The sequence below is a fragment of the Calypte anna genome, chromosome 1 (assembly GCF_003957555.1).
Source record: "Calypte anna isolate BGI_N300 chromosome 1, bCalAnn1_v1.p, whole genome shotgun sequence".
Classification (NCBI taxonomy): domain Eukaryota; kingdom Metazoa; phylum Chordata; class Aves; order Apodiformes; family Trochilidae; genus Calypte; species Calypte anna.
In genome coordinates this window covers 152118538-152137791 of record NC_044244.1, presented here as the reverse complement: position 1 = coordinate 152137791, position 19254 = coordinate 152118538, and positions in this window count along the sequence as shown.

The window sequence follows — 19254 nt, the reverse complement described above, 5'->3', positions numbered from 1 at the left end:
CTTTGCTTCACAACATATTTGCTATATCTTCATGGAGTTATTTCACTTTGCCTGTGTTATTTGTCAAATACAACTTCCTGCCTCTTTTCTTCCATTTTTTACAGAAAAGAAATATATGGCATCATTATTGAGCAGTTATATCTATGATGTCATGCAATATCCATAAAAAAATTCTAAAACATGTAAGAGTTGTTACCTGCAGCTATATAAAATGATGGGGTTTAATGTCCATTTAATTAACTCAAAGCCATTCAATGCCAAGAAATGTTTTTTCATCCCTTCATTGAGGCTGTTGATCAAAATACCTCACTGTGATTTCTCTAAGCCTTCCTAGGATTATTAGTTTGTCTACAGATTATTTGCCTAACAAAACTAGGAATGAGGAAGAGTAAGAAAAATTGGATAGAAACACTGAATTAATGAAGACTGAATTTTTAGAATGTGGAGAATCATTTAATAAACTGAAATATAGGAAATAACAAAGAGAAGAAAGGAGAAGCTTTTGTCACAGAGGATGAAATTAATTCCATGTAACTTCAACTGCTGCAAAAGCTGATTTTCCCCAAACAGTCCTTAGTACAATTTCCATTGTTCCATCACAAATACAACAGTAATTTCTATTGCTGAGTTTCTTTTGCAGGACAAAATAATGTAATACAGGATGAATTAGGGTAAAAACTGGGAGACAGATGAAAAATTTGGACAAGAACTGAATTATACAAGAAATTCTGAGCTAAAAAAAAAAGAAGAAAGAGTGTAGCTTGTATAAAGAAAAGCATGAGTATTCTATTTACATGGCTATGCAAATGGCTGCAGAAAAAAAACTTGTATTTTCCAATTAAAACAAAGAAAAACTGTCAAATGTCAAGCAACCAACGAGAAAAGGTGTTATGCTGGACCTTGTTCTCACCAACACAGATGGGCTGGTGGATAACATGAAGCTTAAGGGCAACCTTGTCTGCATGGGATCCTTAGGGCAGTGAGGAAGGCACACCACAATCTCACCACCCTGGGCTTCAGGAGAGCAGATTTTGGGCTCTTCTGAGACTTGCTTTGTGGGACAAAATCTTGGGAGGAGAGAGTAGCTCAAGAAAGCTGGTCAATATTCCAGGATCTCTTCCTCCAAGTCCAGGAGTAATGTGTCCCAGCAAAGAGGAAGGCAGACGACAATGCCAGGAGACCTGTGTGGATGAACAAGCAGCTGTTCCTGGACAACCTTGGCTGTAAAAAGGAAGTCTACAGAGGGTGTAATCAAGGAAAGGCAGACTAGGAGGAGTAAAAAGAAGTTGTACAAGCAGCCAGGAACCAGGTTAGGAAAGCTACAGGCCAGATAGGGTTAAAACTGACCAGGGACATCAAGAGTAACAGGAAAAGCATCTACAGGTAAGTCATTTATAAAAGGAAGACTAGGAAAAATGTGGATCCTCTCCAGAAGGGAAGAGGAGACCTGGTCACATGGGATATGAAGGCTGAGGTGCTCAGTGATTTTTTCCTGCCTCAGTCTTCACCGGCAAGGGTTCTGTTCACACCTCCCAAGTTCCAGAAGGCAAAGGCAGAGAATGAGAGAAGGAATATGATATACTGGTCTCTAAACTGAAAAGATACAGAACTGATGGACTGATGGGCTGCTTGGTGGATAAGGAATTGACTGGATGGTTACACTCAAAGAGTTGTGGTCAGTGGCTCAATTTTCAAATGGAGACCTGTGATAAGTGGCATCCCCCAGGGACAAGTACTGGAACTGTTGCTGTTTAACATCTTTTTTGAAGACATGAGCATTGGAATTGAGTACACCCTTTTTTGAGGACACCAAGTTGTGTGGTGTGTTTTACATGCTGGATGGAGGGGGAGGCCATCCAAAAGGAATTTGACAGGCTTGAGAAGTGGGTCTATGCTCACCTCATGAAGTTAATTAAGGCCAAGGGTAAGGTCCTACATCTTGGTTGGGGCAATCCCATGCACAATTACAGGTTGAGTGGAGAATGGATTGAGAGCAGCCCTGAAGAGAAGGACTTAGGGGTGTTGGTTGATGAGAAGCTCAACATGAAACAGTGCTTGCAGCCCACAAAGCCAACTATATTCTTGGCTGCATCAAAAGAAGGATGAACAGCAGGTCAATGGAGTTTATTCTCCCCCTTCACTCATCCCTCTTGAGACTTCACCTGTACTGCATCCAGTTCTTGATTGCCCAGCCTAAGAATGACACTGAGCTCTTGGAGTGAGTTCAGATGAGGGCCTTATAGTGGTCTCCTAGCACCTGATGAAAGCCTACAGAAAAATTGGACAAGCACTTTTTATAAGGACATATAGTGATAGGACAAGGGATAATGGCTTTAAACTGGAAGAGGGTAGATTTCGGTTAGACATTAGGAAGAAATTCTTTAGTGTGATGGTGGCAAGACACTGGCACAGGTTGCCCAGAGGAGCTGCCCAGTTCTCCCAATCTATAGGTGTTCAAATCCAGATTGGATTGGACATTAAGCAACCTGGTCTAGTGGAAGGTGTTCCTTACATAGAGGGGTTGGACCTAGATGATCATTAAGGTCCCTTTCAGCCCAAAACATTCGATGATTCTATGAAATATATGTCAAAAAGTATGAAAAGCCTCAATAAGACACATGAAAGTAATCAAAATTCAAAATAAGACACTGTAGCATGCCATATGTAAGCATCTTTGATAATGTAGCTGATACCAAAACAAATTTTAAAAACCCACATACCATAAGAACACATAAGAATGAGAAAACAAAGTGGATTTTTGACACTAGAAAACAGTTATAGTAGTTATGAATAGTTATGCATGAAATAATGGAAGAAAGGTTGTTGAAGTCTGAAACTTTCAATTTCAAGGTAAAATTCTATAAAAACTAGTCAGAAAAACTCACATATTTCAATTGTAGTTCTTCAAAGTGTTTTTTAAAGGAAAAGAAAAAAAAGAAAATTTTTACTTTAAATGAGAGATTAAAATTCCTTGGAAAATCCAGGCCAGTTATGTAGCCTTTATAAAGCTACTTGTTTGTGTATTCTTGATTAGGCTAAATGTGGGATTTCAGATCTAAGTAAAATCCATGAAAGAACAGAAGTCCTTCAGTTTAGACAGGAAAAAAAAAAAAGTTGACCTAGTGAGTCTAGGTAAATTTATCCTTTGAACATCTATTACCATGTGAGGACCATGTAACATTCAAATATGAATAATTCAAATTTAACAGGAAAATGGGAAAGAAGTTAACAGCATAATGACTGATAATCAGTGAATATTGAGATTTTTTTGGACCTTCATCTCCCATAGTGACCACTTCACTGGCTCCTGGATTGTAAGGAAGCATTTTTATTTCAAATAGTACTCTGTGTGATATTAGTGACTGGAGCAGTAACTCCTTCCCCATAAATGTGAGGCAAGCTAAATTCTCAGAAGAACCTAGAAAGGGCAGAGAGTGGTACTGAGAGACAGACAGTCTGGCAGCTTCATTCTATCTATATGCTTATATAAATAAGTTTTAAGACCTGAGAACTCCTTGGCACTGCACACACTCAAAACTTTTCTGAACTCCTGACATTGAGTTTATCTACATCTCCTTGGGGAGTGACCTCATACACAGGATCTCTGTTTTTTTCACAAAATTTAGTTGTTAATTTATGTCCTACTTCTGGTTTTGATGAATACAAGCAGGTTCACAGTAACAGCTCTCCTGTGGAGTGAACCAGCTTTAAGCAGTGTTGCTGTGAGCCAATTGCTGCCAAATAGCCTCAGAGCAATGACTGAGTCCCAGCTCTTTTCTTTGGCAGAGTAGAAGGAATTATAGAGATCTGTAAGAACTGAGCTTTCTGGCTAGTCCACAAATGGCTCTGCTGCTCCCTCTTGCTATTGAATCTATTAGTAAATTTTTGCACAGAAAATTTTGAATGTTTTCTGACCCTTGCCTCCTTTCTGTGAAAGAGGAGACAGCAGTCCATGAGTTTATTAGCTCTAGAAAAGTCAAACAACAGCATGAAAAACTTCTTGGGCTGCAGTTCTTAAAAGGATCCCTGACATTTAAAAATTTTCTCAGATTTTTTTCTGTCTGCAAAACAAGTTCTATCTTTCACTGAAAGGCATGATTCATTTTGAACCCTTCCGCGTCCATCATCACATCCCACACTTATTGGCACTTAACTACCTCTTCTGCATGGAGCAGCCTGGAACAGTCAGTTCTCTGGAAAGTACAACCCAAAAATTCTTTATTTACGGTAAAGTTTTTTATCCTGTACTTGGGATTTTTTTTCTACCCAGCAGGTGCTTTTGCTGCTTGCACAGTGGAGTTTTCTATCTGGCCTGCTCTGCTGGAAGTAGAAAAGGAGAGGTCAAAGAAGTTATACTCCCACTGAAGTTAACTATGAAAGACAGAAAGGAGAGACATATCAATCACCAATAAAAAGCTGACTGGTAGATAGACTCCTGCTAGTCAAACAAATTTCTGTTTTCAATAGGGATTTGGCACCATTTGTTTACTCATTCATTACAGTAGATTTTTTAAACAGGGAAACAACATTCTCCATAGAGAGTAACCCTTCCTTCCTCCTCTGCAGCACTGCTTTAATTATTTTATTATTACTTTGCCTCTTCATCAAGACTGAATTACTAAATGTTATTCAATAGATAACACAAGGAAAATAAAAATGCTTCAAATAAACTGAAATGTTGGCACTTTATTTTCTTCCTTTAGTGGACTGCTTTTTTTAACAGTGTTTCTGTGTCATTTTTCTGCTGTTATAATAAAGCTTATGTTAGTCAAAGTATTCAAAGAAGTAAGTTGATTCTATCTAAAACTGATTTTAATAGCCTTTTAGAGCACTGCTGACATAAATGGCTCACAGATTGCTTTTACTTTGATTCTCATTCATACATAAAGTTGCGAAATTGATTTCATCTGTTTTGTTGATTACACAACACAGAAAGGTGTGAAAAAAACTGCATTTCTTTAAAATAGCCTCAATGCACATTATAAGAACGTCAAAGAGGATTATACATTTATAATTCTTTCCCTGTAATGTTTGTTGAAATTCAATATGAAATGCTCTAGCAGAATTAAACTGCATTGCAGTAAGGCACTGCATCTTCCTTCACCATGCCAAACATTTTGTAGTACCATAAACATGTTCAGAAGAGATCTTAAATGGGAGTCAATGGTGGAGCATAACATTGTCAGTAAGGAAAATAATAAGCATTAAACTTTTATAATTTCATTCTTCTGTGGGTGTATATGAAGTGACATCTTTAAAAGCGAATTAACAAAAATATACTGTGAATGTTAATCACAAGTCAGACTGGTTTTAATGGCTATTTTTGACTAGTAAATATAACAAGACTTGTTATATGGTGAAAATTCTAGTTAAACTTTTTAATTAATTTTAACTGAAATTATTTTAAAGACTTCAAGAGGAGGATTAGATAGCTGATTCCTATGGCTACATCTCCTTCACTAGCTATATATTTCTAATATATTTATTGGGAACTTTGCTCAACTGTTATTAATAGAATTTTTGAGGAAGGGGGAGGTGTGAATAGCTCAACTTACTGCTATTATGCAAAAACAATATTCACATTATTCTTTCAGGTTTTACAATAACTCATTGAAGATAATTATAAGGGCTTTGTAAGAGTTTTATAGTTAAATTAATGTAACTCCTCAATTTTCATTCTGTCTTAAGATAGTTTTTGCCTTCAAATTGCTAAGAAACAAAACTGTTTCATTCTTAGATAATACAGAGTGATCGAGTCAACAAGGCATTTACTGTTTCGTTTAAAGAAATCTTAATTTAAAGTCCTGACCATTGATATGGACATAGAAGAAGTAAAGACTATTTTGAGCCATATTCAATGAAAAAAATCAAGGTCATATCTTCTTTCCTAAGAAAGACTTAAACGTTCTTTGAAACAAAATCCTATGCACAGCAATTAATTTCCATTAAAATGTTTGGTTATATCTCGGCCTGCAGGAGTATTTTGTCATTTCCTTAGGTAATAATAACAAAATCTGTTACTGATTATCTGTTATTTGCTTAGTTTGGAATAATCATGTAAAAATAGTTATTAAAAAAATAGTTATTAAAAAAATAGTACTTCCACAGGTTGACTGGATTGTGTTTATCTGTTTCTAAGTACTGCTTCATTTGCCTGATATGTTTTTAATGTTAACAGTTTAACCATAGAAGTTAGCTGGAAGGTGACACCTATCAAGCTACAACCTACTGCATTTTGACAGACAACACAATGGTGATATGTAAATGTGATCTGAGGGACTGAGCTAAAGAACTGCTTTATGGTTTTGAGCTATACAAACAAAATATTGCAGTGGTAACTTTAACTTAGCTGTTGAGGTACTTTTTATTGTTAAGTAAATTATGATATTATGTTAACATATAGGTTATTAGTATACATAGCACATTTAGGTGGTGTACACGTTCTATGGTGAATAACAAAACCTGGCATCAGGTAGAATCAGAAGTAGGAAAAACAATCATGGTTTTTGTCTTTCTGAATAACAGTGAACTGTAAGATTGCTTAAGATACACTGAAATTTCAGATTCACACTTGCAAAGAGTGAATTTCATCTGCCTTAGTATAGATGTCCACAGATGGACCCTAGCCTCAGTTTCCTTTATATTCAATACCAAAAAAACCCAAAAAAAAAAACCAAAAAAAACCCCCAAAAGGGCTATTAGTTTTTACTTTCATGCTAGAGAATCTTGTAAACTCAGTTGAACTGATGCTTAGTGATTTTTTTTTCCTTTCTTTCCTTTCAATGTGGAGCTCAGGCTGATGATTTTTAAATCTTTAAAAGTAGGTGAGTTGAATGATACTTTTACAGATTCTTTTCTCTGCCAGAAACAATAGATAAAAATAGGTGTTCATCAACAGCCAGCTGAGTACGAGCCAGCAGTGTGCTAGGCAGGCCAAGAGCATCCTGACTTTTATCAGAAATAGTGTGGCCAGCAAAACTAGAGAAGTGATTGTGATAGTGATTGTGTGACTTGGAGTGTTAGCTTAATGATTGAAGTTGATGATTTTAAAGGTCTTTTCCAACCTAAATGATTCTATATATCCAATAATGGTATGAAGAGCTCTGAGGAGGTCAGAACTGGACACACATCATCAGGTGTGGCATCATCAGTGAGGGATCACTTGCAGCCCAGGATACCATTAACTGCTACATCAAGAGCACAGTGTTGGCTGATATTCAACTTGGTGTCCACTGGAACCCGTAGGTTTTCTTCTGACAAAGTAATTTCCAGCTGAGTGTTGCTATAGCATATACTGGTACCTGGGATTGTTCCTCCTCAGGTGCAGATCTTTGCACTTGTTGTACTTATTGACCTTCTTGTCAATCCACTTATGCAGGCTGTTGAAATCTTTCTTGATGGCAGCGTGATTCTCTGGGATATTATCCACTCCTCCCAGTTTTGTGTCATTTGCAAACTTGCTGAGGGCACACTCTGCCCCATCACCCACGGGACACACTCTGCCCCATCATCCACATCCATATTGTTAGTGAAGATATTTAACAGGACTAGATGCAGTATTGATTCGTGGTTTACATTCCTGTCTACTTGTCTACAGCTGATTCCACTGATCATCACCCTCCAGGCCTGGCTTTACAGCCAGTTTTCAACCCAAATTACTAGCTGCTTATCCAGCCCATATATCAATAGTTTCTGTGTGAACCTTTTAGGATATAATGTTAAAGACCTTCCTGATGCCCAGGTAGGCCATGTTTACTGCTCCCCCCCTCAGCTATGAATCCAGTCACTTCATCATAGAGACTTATCAGATTTTCAGATGACTTCCCCTTAGCTGTGCTGAATGCTCCTGATGATTTTATAATTTTTATATACCTGGTAATGGTTTCCAGGATTATGTGCTCTATTCTACACACATGCATGTTCTACAAATAGTTTAAGAAAATGAACTTGAAAAGAAGATAAAAATCAGTTTGATATAATCTGAAAAGTAAGTGCCCTATGGAATCATTCAAGAAAATTGGCCTAGCTTTTCCTGAGCCACAAGTTGTCTCACTACCTTGCCACTAAATCTTACTCACTTAACACTTTCATTTATGTCAAGATCTGCTTTACTATATAATGCTATGTAAAGTAGCAACATCTATTCTAGAGTTAGGCAGTAGCATAAGAAATCTGGGCACTGCAGGTGGCTGACATCCTTTATTATACAAAACAGAAAACAGAAATGACAATTCCTATAGTTTTTCAAAAAATAGGCTGAATACCCATACACAAAACAGATGTTTCTTCATGGCTGCCTAGAGTTTTAAAAAAGAAAGGGGAAATGGTGTGTCACACTGCTGTGAGTTTTTATTTGACATTTGTTGTTTGACAATGTTCTGTTGTGGTTTACTGAAAGTGAAATATTTCAGTATTGCTATCAGACTGTAGGACAAAATGAGAATTTTTCTCCCACTAAGAACTTTACAATAGCTACTATGTGTGATTATCTTCATTACTAACGTAGAGGTAGAGAGATGCTCATTTTGCTAAAAATTACATACTTATTCTAATGTTCATTTCTCCAGTTAGGGAGAATTGTACAAAACACATAAGTTTCCTGTGAAATTTAATTATAGAAGCAAACATAACTGAAGAGTAGTAGAACTATACCACAATTGTGTGAGCTTCCACTTACATGTGTAACCATGTAGGACTACTCAGATCATTTCCTATTATTCTCCAGTACAGATTTTGTATAGTTCTTAATGCTGCATTTTAAAACAATTATTAAAATAAATTCAGATGGCTGAATTAATTGTTGCAGGGAAATACCACATCCTAATTTTTATTTTACTTGAGCAATACTGTGTGAAAAATCTGTAGCATCAGTCACTCAGTGCACACAGGCTAGCTCTTCAGCCAGTGATTTACCAAAGGGAAATGGAGAAGTCTGTGTCTGCACTCAGCTTGATTGTAGGAGTTTAATCTAGGCAGAAGCCAGATAGATAATTTCTCAGGATGATGTGCGAATGTCATTCACTGCTGTTTCCTAACATTTGGTGCAACTATGTTGACATCTAAGGTTGATGTAACCTGGTTATCTGGCTTCTGGAATGTTCCTTTACTGATTTTCTTTTCTAATGGGCATAGCTTTAATTTATCTTACTGTAATTCTAAAGCCATCAGTACCTAGTAAATGTCAGATAATATGTAATCTAAATGTTTCTTTGACATCAGAGTAGAAAAATAGACATGTCCTTGAATGTTTATTAATATTTTCTCAGCCTTAGTAGCATTAAAATGGAATCAAAATATTGCTACGTAATAGAAGTTAGCAGGAACTTCCTTACATTTCATAGAAATACTGTGGACAAGACTCTTATTTTCAGACACCTAGCAGTCACAAGATCACAGCTGATGAAAAGGAAAAGGTGAAAATGTCCTTTATAAAATTCTAGTCTCCTTAATATAATGGAAGGCAGATTATGAAGATCACAATAAGTAGTCTGCATATAACTAACTAAAGAACTTCTGATCAAAGCATTAATTGGTGAAAAAAATGTCAATGATGTGAACAGTCATGTGCGCTCATGTTCTCAACACAATTCTATTTTTGGTATTTTAGATGTTTTAACGTATAGTTTTTTTCTAATATTCTCTAGCCTATAAAAAAAAAAAAAAAAAAAGGTATAAGTTTTGAGGGCAATAGGAGCAAAGATACTGAAACCAAATAAGTTGAATTAAAATTATAGATATGAGACACACCATGAGAAGAGGTCTAGTCATAGCTCTTAAATATTTTTTTAAATTTGGAATAGTTTGACATATTGTTATTAAACAAAAAGAGAAAATTAATCTACCTTTTAAAAAGTCCAGTTGCACCTGCCTCCTTTTTTTCTACATATAGTTTTACTCATAAATTCTTTATTAATTATCTGTTTTTCTCTCTCTCTTTTTATTTTCTATTTTAAAACTCCATTTAACTCTGCATACTGACTGTAGACTATCCAATGTCTATCTGGCTGTCCGGTACATTTCCCAGTAATTCTGTAGTCAAACCTTTTCCACCAGCTATTCTCTTTCTTATATTTTAATATAACTGCAAACAGCCCTAAGTATCAAGTTTGGTTATCTAGTCTTGACATCAAACCATAGGCAAGTAGCTCTGTTTCTGCACATAAAACACAGCGGGAGTGAAGCATTGTTTATATCGTGAAGCTGAATCCCACATTTAATATCACGTCTTCCACTTCTGGTATTATTTAAAGCTGAAGAAACAGCAGTGATTCATAAAATGCACTGATGGAGAGTCATGCTAAATTACTGTACTCATACAACAAATGTGCCAGTTCAATTTCAACCACACATTTCTTCATTCTTTTTCTCTTCATAGATTTTAAAATGCATTTTCACCTGATTGTGGAAAGTCACATCTTAGCAGGAAGTGATGTGTAGTGAAAAGCTTAAATTCTTATTCATATATACCTGTCTGAGAAGAAAATATATTCTTGTTACATCTCTACTAGAGGCTTCTAACACTGCTGTGTAATCAATGTATAATCAGGTTTTTAAGAATTTTGGAAGCTAATTTAGGCAGATATTAGGAAGTACTCTCTACTGTAGCTATACCATTGTGCAGAAAAGTGTAACATTTATTGGGTAGGAGGAAAAGAGGAATCCTGATTTCGCAGACTACTCCAAGAGAGACTGTCTTGGGAGGGAGAAGTGCCTGTGTGTGGTATATTCTTCGAATTCTCTTTATGAATTTTTTTCAGTAGCTTTTAAATGGAAATGCAAAATTGTCTCTGAGGAGTAGGAGAATTCCCTTAACTAAGAATCTAGCATGTACTATACTACAGAGTTTTTAAAAAGCTTGTACAACACCAAAAGCTTCACAAGTGTTCCACTGAAGGTAGGCACAAATTAATCAGTTTAGTTATGCTGTGTATATGCTAAACAGTGAGAGCACAGGAAGTATCATATCCATGCAGACCAGTTTCATGGAGGCAGAAAATCAGGACACTTGTGAAAACTTAAAAGTGATGTATACATGTATTTCTGTTTGATGCAGGCATCTTCAGCCTGGGCCTAGACAACCTATGGAGCATCAAGATAAAGATAAACAGAGCAAAACCCAAAACCCAAACCAAAAGAAACAAGTGAAACATGGCTATACCTAAATCAATAAGTAGTCTTGTTTATTAACTTTAGTTCATGATGCTGTTGAATGAGTTGCGTTTTAATATTTTCCAGAGAAGTGAAAATCAGAAATATCACTTACCTGATTGTTTTGTTGTTTATCCAAAAATGATAAGGAATGAAAATGATTAAAAAAAAAAAACAACAAACAAACCCAAAAACAAAACAAAAAGGGAAAGATAAAATGTAAAAACAAACCATACATTCACTAAATAAACCGAAGAAATAAACATACAAATAGAAAAAAAAGAATGGAACGTATGTTCTTTAAATGTCTCCAGATGTATAGTTTTCTTAAACAGGAACATAGGACTTAATCATAGACTCACTGAATGGGTTAGGTTGGAAAGGACCTTAAAGATCATCCAGTTCCAATCCCCCTGCATGGGCAGGGACAGCCTCACTAGCCCAAGCTGATCAAAGCACAACTTCCCTGGGCAACCTCTTCTAACCACCCTCACACTAAATCATGTCTAACATAGATCTATCTTCTTTAAGTCTCAAACTTCTCTTCCTTGTCCTATAGCTAATGCCCTTGCAAAACATCCCTCTCCAACTTTCTTGTAGCCTCTCTTTATGTAATGGAAGGCTGCCAGAAGGTTTCCCTGAAGCCTTCTCTTTTCCAGGCTGGACAATTCCGATTCTCTCAGTCTGTCTTCACAGGAGAGGTGTTCCAGCTCTCTGGTTATCTTATTGCCTCCCTCTGAACTTGGACTTCAACAGCTCCATCTCTTTCTTAAGATGGGGGCTCCAGAACTGGACACCATACTCCAGGTGGAGTCTCATGTGAGTGTAACAGAGGGGGAGAAGCACCTCACTCGATGTGCTGTTCATCCATCTTTTAACTCAGCCCAGTTTATGGTTGGTTTCCTAGCCCTCTCATCAGCCAGCACCCCCCATGTTGTTAATTCATGGATGAAGGGAGTTCACTATTTTTTAAATAGTGAAAACATGTAAAGGAAATGAGGTTTTCTTTTTTCTTATGACTTTTGTTTATTTTTTACTATTTTTTCATTTATCATTATTCATTTTTTATTCATATATCATTTATTATTTCAGAGTTAGATTTTGTTGCAAGACAAAATATATCCCGTAGCTAGAAATCTTGCTAAGCTGTATACATTATATTTTTTCCCCAAATGTAGCAGTATCCCCCCTCTCTCATTAAATCTTTTTAATAAACTCTTCCAAAGTGTATTTGCTAGAAAGTAATGGTCCTGACAAAATCAATTTTTTTATATTTAATTCTGTGCTATGACAACATTGATGAGCAACACATTGCTCATTTCTGACTGAATTTCTTCCGAGTTTTCAAAATAAACCTAGTAAAAGTGAAAAATCCTTAGCTTTTCCATCATTAAATCAAAAATCAGGTATTCTTTCCACATAGTTTTTTAATACATTTCACTTTTATGTTTCCCTTGAACTATAAAGAATTTTTTAAATTAATTTAATATCCATCATAATTTTAAAGGGCATTATTCTTCAACTAGTCAAGAATTGAACAGTTTGTTTGCTTTTTTATTTGTCTTATTCTAATGCTTCCTTGAAATAAAGGAGTAACTACTGAAGAGAGCCTAACTGATACAGATTCGAAACTCTTCAATAATTAAAAAATCTCCAGAAAAGGTATTCCTAAAAAAAATTATAATTCATAGAATCATAGAATCATAGAATCATAGAATCATAGAATCATAGACTCATAGAATCATAGGGATTGGAAGGGACCTTGAAAGATCATCTAGTCCAACCCCCCCTGCCAGAGCAGGGCCACCTAGAGTACATCGTGCAGGAACGTGTCCAGGAGGTTTTGAATGTCTCCAGTGAAGGAGACTCCACGACCCCCCTGGGCAGCCTGTTCCAGGGCTCTGTCACCCTTACAGTAAAAAAATTTTTCCGGATATTCAACTTGAACCTCCTATGCTCCAATTTACACCCATTACCCCTTGTCCTATCACTGGTCACCACTGAGAAGAGCCTAACTCCACCTCCTTGACACTCACCCCCTACATATTTGAAAACATTGATGAGGTCACCCCTCAGTCTCCTTTTCTCCAAACTAAAGAGACCCAGCTCCCTCAGCCTTTCCTCATAAGGGAGATGTTCCACTCCCTTAATCATCTTAGTAGCTCTGCGCTGGACTCTTTCAAGCACTTCCCTGTCCTTCTTGAACTGAGGGGCCCAGAACTGGACACAATACTCCAGGTGCGGCCTCACCAATGCAGAATAGAGGGGGAGGAGAACCTCTCTTGATCTACTAACCACACCCTTTCTAATGCACCCCAGGATGCCATTGGCCTTCTTGGCCACAAGGGCACATTGCTGGCTCATGGTCATCTTCTTGTCTACCAGGACCCCCAGGTCTCTTTCACCTACACTGCTCCCCAGCAGGTCAGCCCCCAACCTATACTGGGCCATCGTGTTGTTCTTCCCGAAATGCAAAACTCTACACTTCCCCTTGTTGAATTTCATCATGTTTCTCCCTGCCCAACTCTCCAGCCTGTCTAAGTCTCTCTGAATGGCAGCACAGCCTTCTGGTGTGTCAGCCACTACTCCCAGCTTAGTGTCATCAGCAAACTTGCTGAGGGTACATTCTATACCCTCATCCAAGTCGTTGATGAAGATATTGAACAACACCGGTCCCAGTACCGACCCCTGAGGGACTTCACTAGTCACACACCTCCAACCAGATTCTGCCCCATTGACTACAACTCTCTGACTCCTTCCTTTCAACCAGTTCCTGATCCACCTCACTTCCTGATCACCAAACCCATACTTGATCAACTTATCTACAAGGATGCTGTGAGAGACGGTGTCAAATGCTTTACTGAAATCAAGATAAACCACATCTACCGCTCTTCCATCATCTATCCACCTAGTAATTTCCTCATAGAAGGCTATGAGGTTAGTCAAACATGATTTACCCTTGATAAAACCATGCTGACTGCTCTTGATGACTCCCATGTCCTTGATATGCCTGGAGATAGTGACAAGAACAAGTTGTTCCATCACCTTTCCAGGGATGGAGGTGAGGCTGACCGGTCTATAGTTACCCGGGTCCTCCTTCTTGCCCTTCTTGTAGACTGGAGTGACATTTGCTATTCTCCAGTCCAATTCTAACAGGAAAATAATAAAAACATGGAAATTTTTCTCAACTAGTTACAAGTGTAATGATAAGTTCATTAGAAAAAAGCAATGTAATGAGAAAAACTAAAGCTAAACTTCTCAATGATTGTGGTCATCAGTGTTTAAAAATGAAGAGTTCAATAAATTATAGTAAAAAGTATTTATGACTTATCAATGATGCCTCAGAAATTGAATTACAGCTAGAAAAATAAAAGAAAACTCCAAAGGCGTGCCTAACCAAGATGAGACAGAAAGATACACAAACACACCAGTCTTTGGTACACATGAAAAAAACTTTAAAATTAAACACAGATGAAAAAAAAAATCAAAAGGCTAAGGAAAGGGGGAATAGTCGAGATTTTACTTCAGACAAAATAGATCAGACCCACTAAAAGCAAGTACTCTTAATGTAGCACATTGTATCATCAGTACACTTATTTGCCTTTCAGCAATTAGAATCATCAAGTATCTCTTGTATTTGGGTCCCATATTTTCTCTTTGTTGTGTCTTTCTTATAACTATAGTTACTCCAGCAGATATCGAAACTTTGAAATCATGGACTGTTGATTGTGATGTGGGACCTTATTTTGTGAACTGCTTTATGCTGATATGAAAAACTGCAGTTTATCTTCTTTGTTGAAAATAAGTACTGACAAATTGTTGATGACAATTGGCAGGATACTTTCAGTAAATATGCTAGATTGTCTCAGTGACTGATACTGTAGAAGTGCTGTCTGACTCACAAGACTCGTGGTGGAGCAAATCTTTTAGGACATTTTATAACAAAACTCAGGTATAATTCTGGTGGGAAGTAAGTGCAATGACTGTTTAAAGCATTTAGTATATCTCAAATACCTTGTGCTCTGTGCATTTTAACATTATCTCAGCAGTCTGACTACCATCACATGCACTTAATACTACACTGTCTGTATGTGTCTTCAATTTTATTGAAGCACAGCTGCCACAATATTCCAGACAGCTTCAACTGCAAAAAATCACCCTAAAAAATAAGTCATCACATGGCAAACAGGGCCACCACATTTAATTCACAGGAGAGCTTTGTAAGTACTAGTATAAGCATTACCTAGTACTGAATGGCAGCCCCCTATCAACGTGGTGGCTACAGATCCCTCTGCATGGGAGAACGGAATTATTAAGCATAGTTAGGTGTATAGATTTAACTACTGTTTGCCATCTATTTATTACTGAGGGATATATGTGTGTGAGCCTCTCACTACCCACGTCTGCTTTTTTTATTTCATGCTGAGGTGGGGGTGAATGCTACACTTGTGTGCATATAACTGAAGTGGAACATGTCTGGCTGCAAAGTGTGCTTCTAAAGACCCTTGGGCAGCTTATACCAGGATGTTGACTTAGATATTAGCACTAGTAATAAGATCAGGCTATGGGACAGTATAGATTCTAAATAAATAGGTGTAAGATGTCCGTGAATAAATTTAGATGACAAATTAGAATTAAAATTAGTCTGAGAAATGAGAATATGAAAATCTCTCTTTGAGAAATATGGGGGAAAAATACCTAGGAAAATTAGTTTAGTTTATTTGGTAGATTATATGCCCTTTGTGCTTTAACAAAAGTCTGTACAAATGAGGATAAGATCCTTCACAATTTATGTACAATACTGCTTTGTACATTTCCTTTAAATATTTAAAAGAAAGAAAATGAACAGAGCTGCGTGAACTACAGAAAAAATTTTGCATCTTATTGACTGGTCTTGCACTTTGTCTTTCTGAGTTTTAAAACACAGAGAGAAGAGCTCAAAGTTAAAATCCAGTTGTCTTATTCATATGAAAAATCCTATTTTCATTAGTTGTCCCAGGGATTATTACAAGAAAATAGGATCATCATCACTAATTGCAATAAAATTAAGATGATACATGATGGATTAAACAGGGGAGGAAGGTCACAAATTAAAAAGTGAGAACTCAGAGTCATTTACCTAAAAATAGTTGGACCCCTGTGTATAAAGGTGCAAAAACATCACATCAGGAAAGAAAAGTAGTGGGTCGTAGTTTGGAAAAGACATTGCTTGTCATATGACTTAAAGTAGAAAAGATCTCCTTGAATCCAGACATCTTAGTTACAGAGTCAGGTTTTCTTTTGCTTGTTCTTTTATTTGGCCCATGTATCCTAGATTAAAGATTATTTTTCTTCTTTCTATAAATAAAATATTAGCTACCACATTGACATACCTTTTCTTTGGTCTTCAGCTATCTCGTCCATGGTGTTATAGAGAAAAATGGTCTTGCCAATGGGATCAGTGTTACATCACAGAAATGTTAAGAGGGATGGTAGTTCAGCGATTAAATCTTAGGACGGTTGCCCTAGGTCCATATTGCTCATTCAATGCTCATAGAATAAATATCTATTGGCAAAGAAAGGATAAAAATGTACTGGATAATGAAAGTAATGGAGAAAAGTTTTGAAAGCAGGGAGTTTTTTACATGATTGAAAAGCAGTGCACACCAAACAATGCTCACAAAATACAAGATTCACTGCAAATGGAATCAGTAGGGAATCAAATCAAATGGAATACAGTTTGTACAGTATTACAACCATAAAGCATGTCAAGCATGATACAGCTATTAAATATTCAGGGAAAGGCATTTAGGTGGCTCAGAGTGTCAGCATTCAAATGGCTACAAAATCAGATTGAGTATACAATAATGGAAAGCATACAAGCAAGTGTAACAATGAAATTCCCTCTGGGTAAAAGTAAATGCAAGAGATAGTGAAATTTCAGAGAGGTTCTGACCCAACAAAACTTAAGAAAAAAATCAAAATAGCTACTGTTTTATTATTAAACCATTTTCAACATATAAAAATGTTTTTGTACCTAAAATTGCGTAGTGAACCTAAAATGTCTTAGTGAACCTAAAATATCTTTGTGGCAAAATATCCTTAAGAAAATAGTGGAAGTTACTGAAAAAATAATGTAAGCACAAACCCTTATTTGTTTTTGTGTGTTTCTTCTGTGTCTAGTATGTGCATCTCAATGGAAAAGTTGTTATCATGATCTTTCTTAAGTGTGACACCATTTCTTGTGTCTTACTCAGGCACACACTGTTTCCCTTAGCTAGTATGGTTTGGGCTGTTTTATTCTCCGTCAAATATGTATAACTTTCAAAGGCCACATAGAAGCTCAGTAAGTCATATATGTCTCACAAGGGGACAATTTTTTGTAAGTCAGGTTTTAAAAGCTCTCATGAAAAGAAAATATGTCTTGGATTACCCTCATGGACAAGCCTTCATGACTACCTTTTGGCAATAAAAAAAAATTATCTCAACAGCTCATCCCTCAAGTCCTCAGCAAAGAGAATCACAGGCCTCCTGGCTCCTTACTGATCTCTCATGGACTCTGTGTTTCACATGCATTAATTCTCAGAACTTTGATTCTTGTATACTGAACACACAAATCTGCCATATATCAGCTCCCATTCTTCTCCTTAGATAGGCAGGATTTGTCTTTGGTATTGCTACCTAAGCATTCAAAGAATCAACATTATATTACTGAAGTGAGGAACCAGACTATTTTTAATACATCTTCTAGTTCTATATATTGAAGGGTCACCATTTCTGTGAAACCAGGACAAGCATAAAGGGAAGCTCTCCCTTTCCTTCTTTTTCACAGAAAACATTGTATGGACTAATAAAATTTTATCTATTCCTTGAACTTTCCCAACCATTTGCCTATTCAGGTTTTCCCACTGTTCTACAGCACTAAGATAGCTCCTTTTGCAGATTGGCTCCCAGCTGCATTGGCACTGACACTGTCAGAAATACACTTTACAGACTTCTCTTCAATGACCAAGAGAGACCCTAAGCCTATCCTTATATCCTTACTGAAAAGTAGTGGCTACATGTGCTGAACTTCTGTACTTTTCTAGAAAAATGATTTTGCATTCATATGGGCAAGCTCTCTGATGGGATGCATAAGCACACCCTGGCTAAGTTGAGACTTGGCAGCAGGCATATCAACCTCCATTCATCATAGTGTGATATTTTGCTCAATTTATGCCTAACCATGTGTTTTCTCTGTTGAAGATACTGATGCTGCCACAACAGTCTTGCAAATATCCTGCTGATGGTTCTGACAACAAAAAGTATCTGCCCAGAGGCAAAAACATCCCACCATTATTTTTGACAAACTTTCTTTCAGTCCATCGAATAATAGTCAATCTTTAATTCATTTTGAATCTCATACTGATAAAAGGCAATTATAAATTAGCTTTTTATTAATAAGTAGAAACAAAAAATTCCTCTGCATATGGAAACTTATTTCTCCTAGTATTTTGTAATACAGTATCAGATCAGTCTCAGTACTAGGGACATTATTAAAAGCTTGAATAGGTGCAAGTCTTTCTTTTACACAGCTATAAGGGGGAGACACTCAAGCAGAAAATTATTATCTTGCAGAAATTCTATCATGATTACTGCAAGTTGTTAATGGGTTTAATGTTTCATTGTTACAAAAGGTGGGATGAAACTTTAATCTTGATTTGTGAGTTGTAGTATAAATTTAGTATACCCAGGTTTTGAGATCCCCCCAAAAAATACTAGAAGACAAACCAAAAAAATCTCTTGTCAGTTCTTTACCAGGCATCACTAGCCTCCTTTCAAGTGCTTGAAAATTGCACAGATGTTCACAGTGATCCAGGAAGCCACAGGCAGCTATTATGAAGGTTCACTTAATATAAAGGGGATGAAGAGCGCGTGGCATGAGACATTAACAAGTCCAGGTAGAAAAATTGATCTTTCATCTGTGCTTAAGCATGTTGTATCCATTTAGTGGTGTTTTGACCCAAACCAGCAACCTATCTCTTATATATCAGAGGTGCTGATCAGAAAAAATATGGAGCCTATCTTTATAAGTATGTGGCTAAATGCGCAGATAAAATTATAGGTAATTTCAGCAGTGTGTTTCAT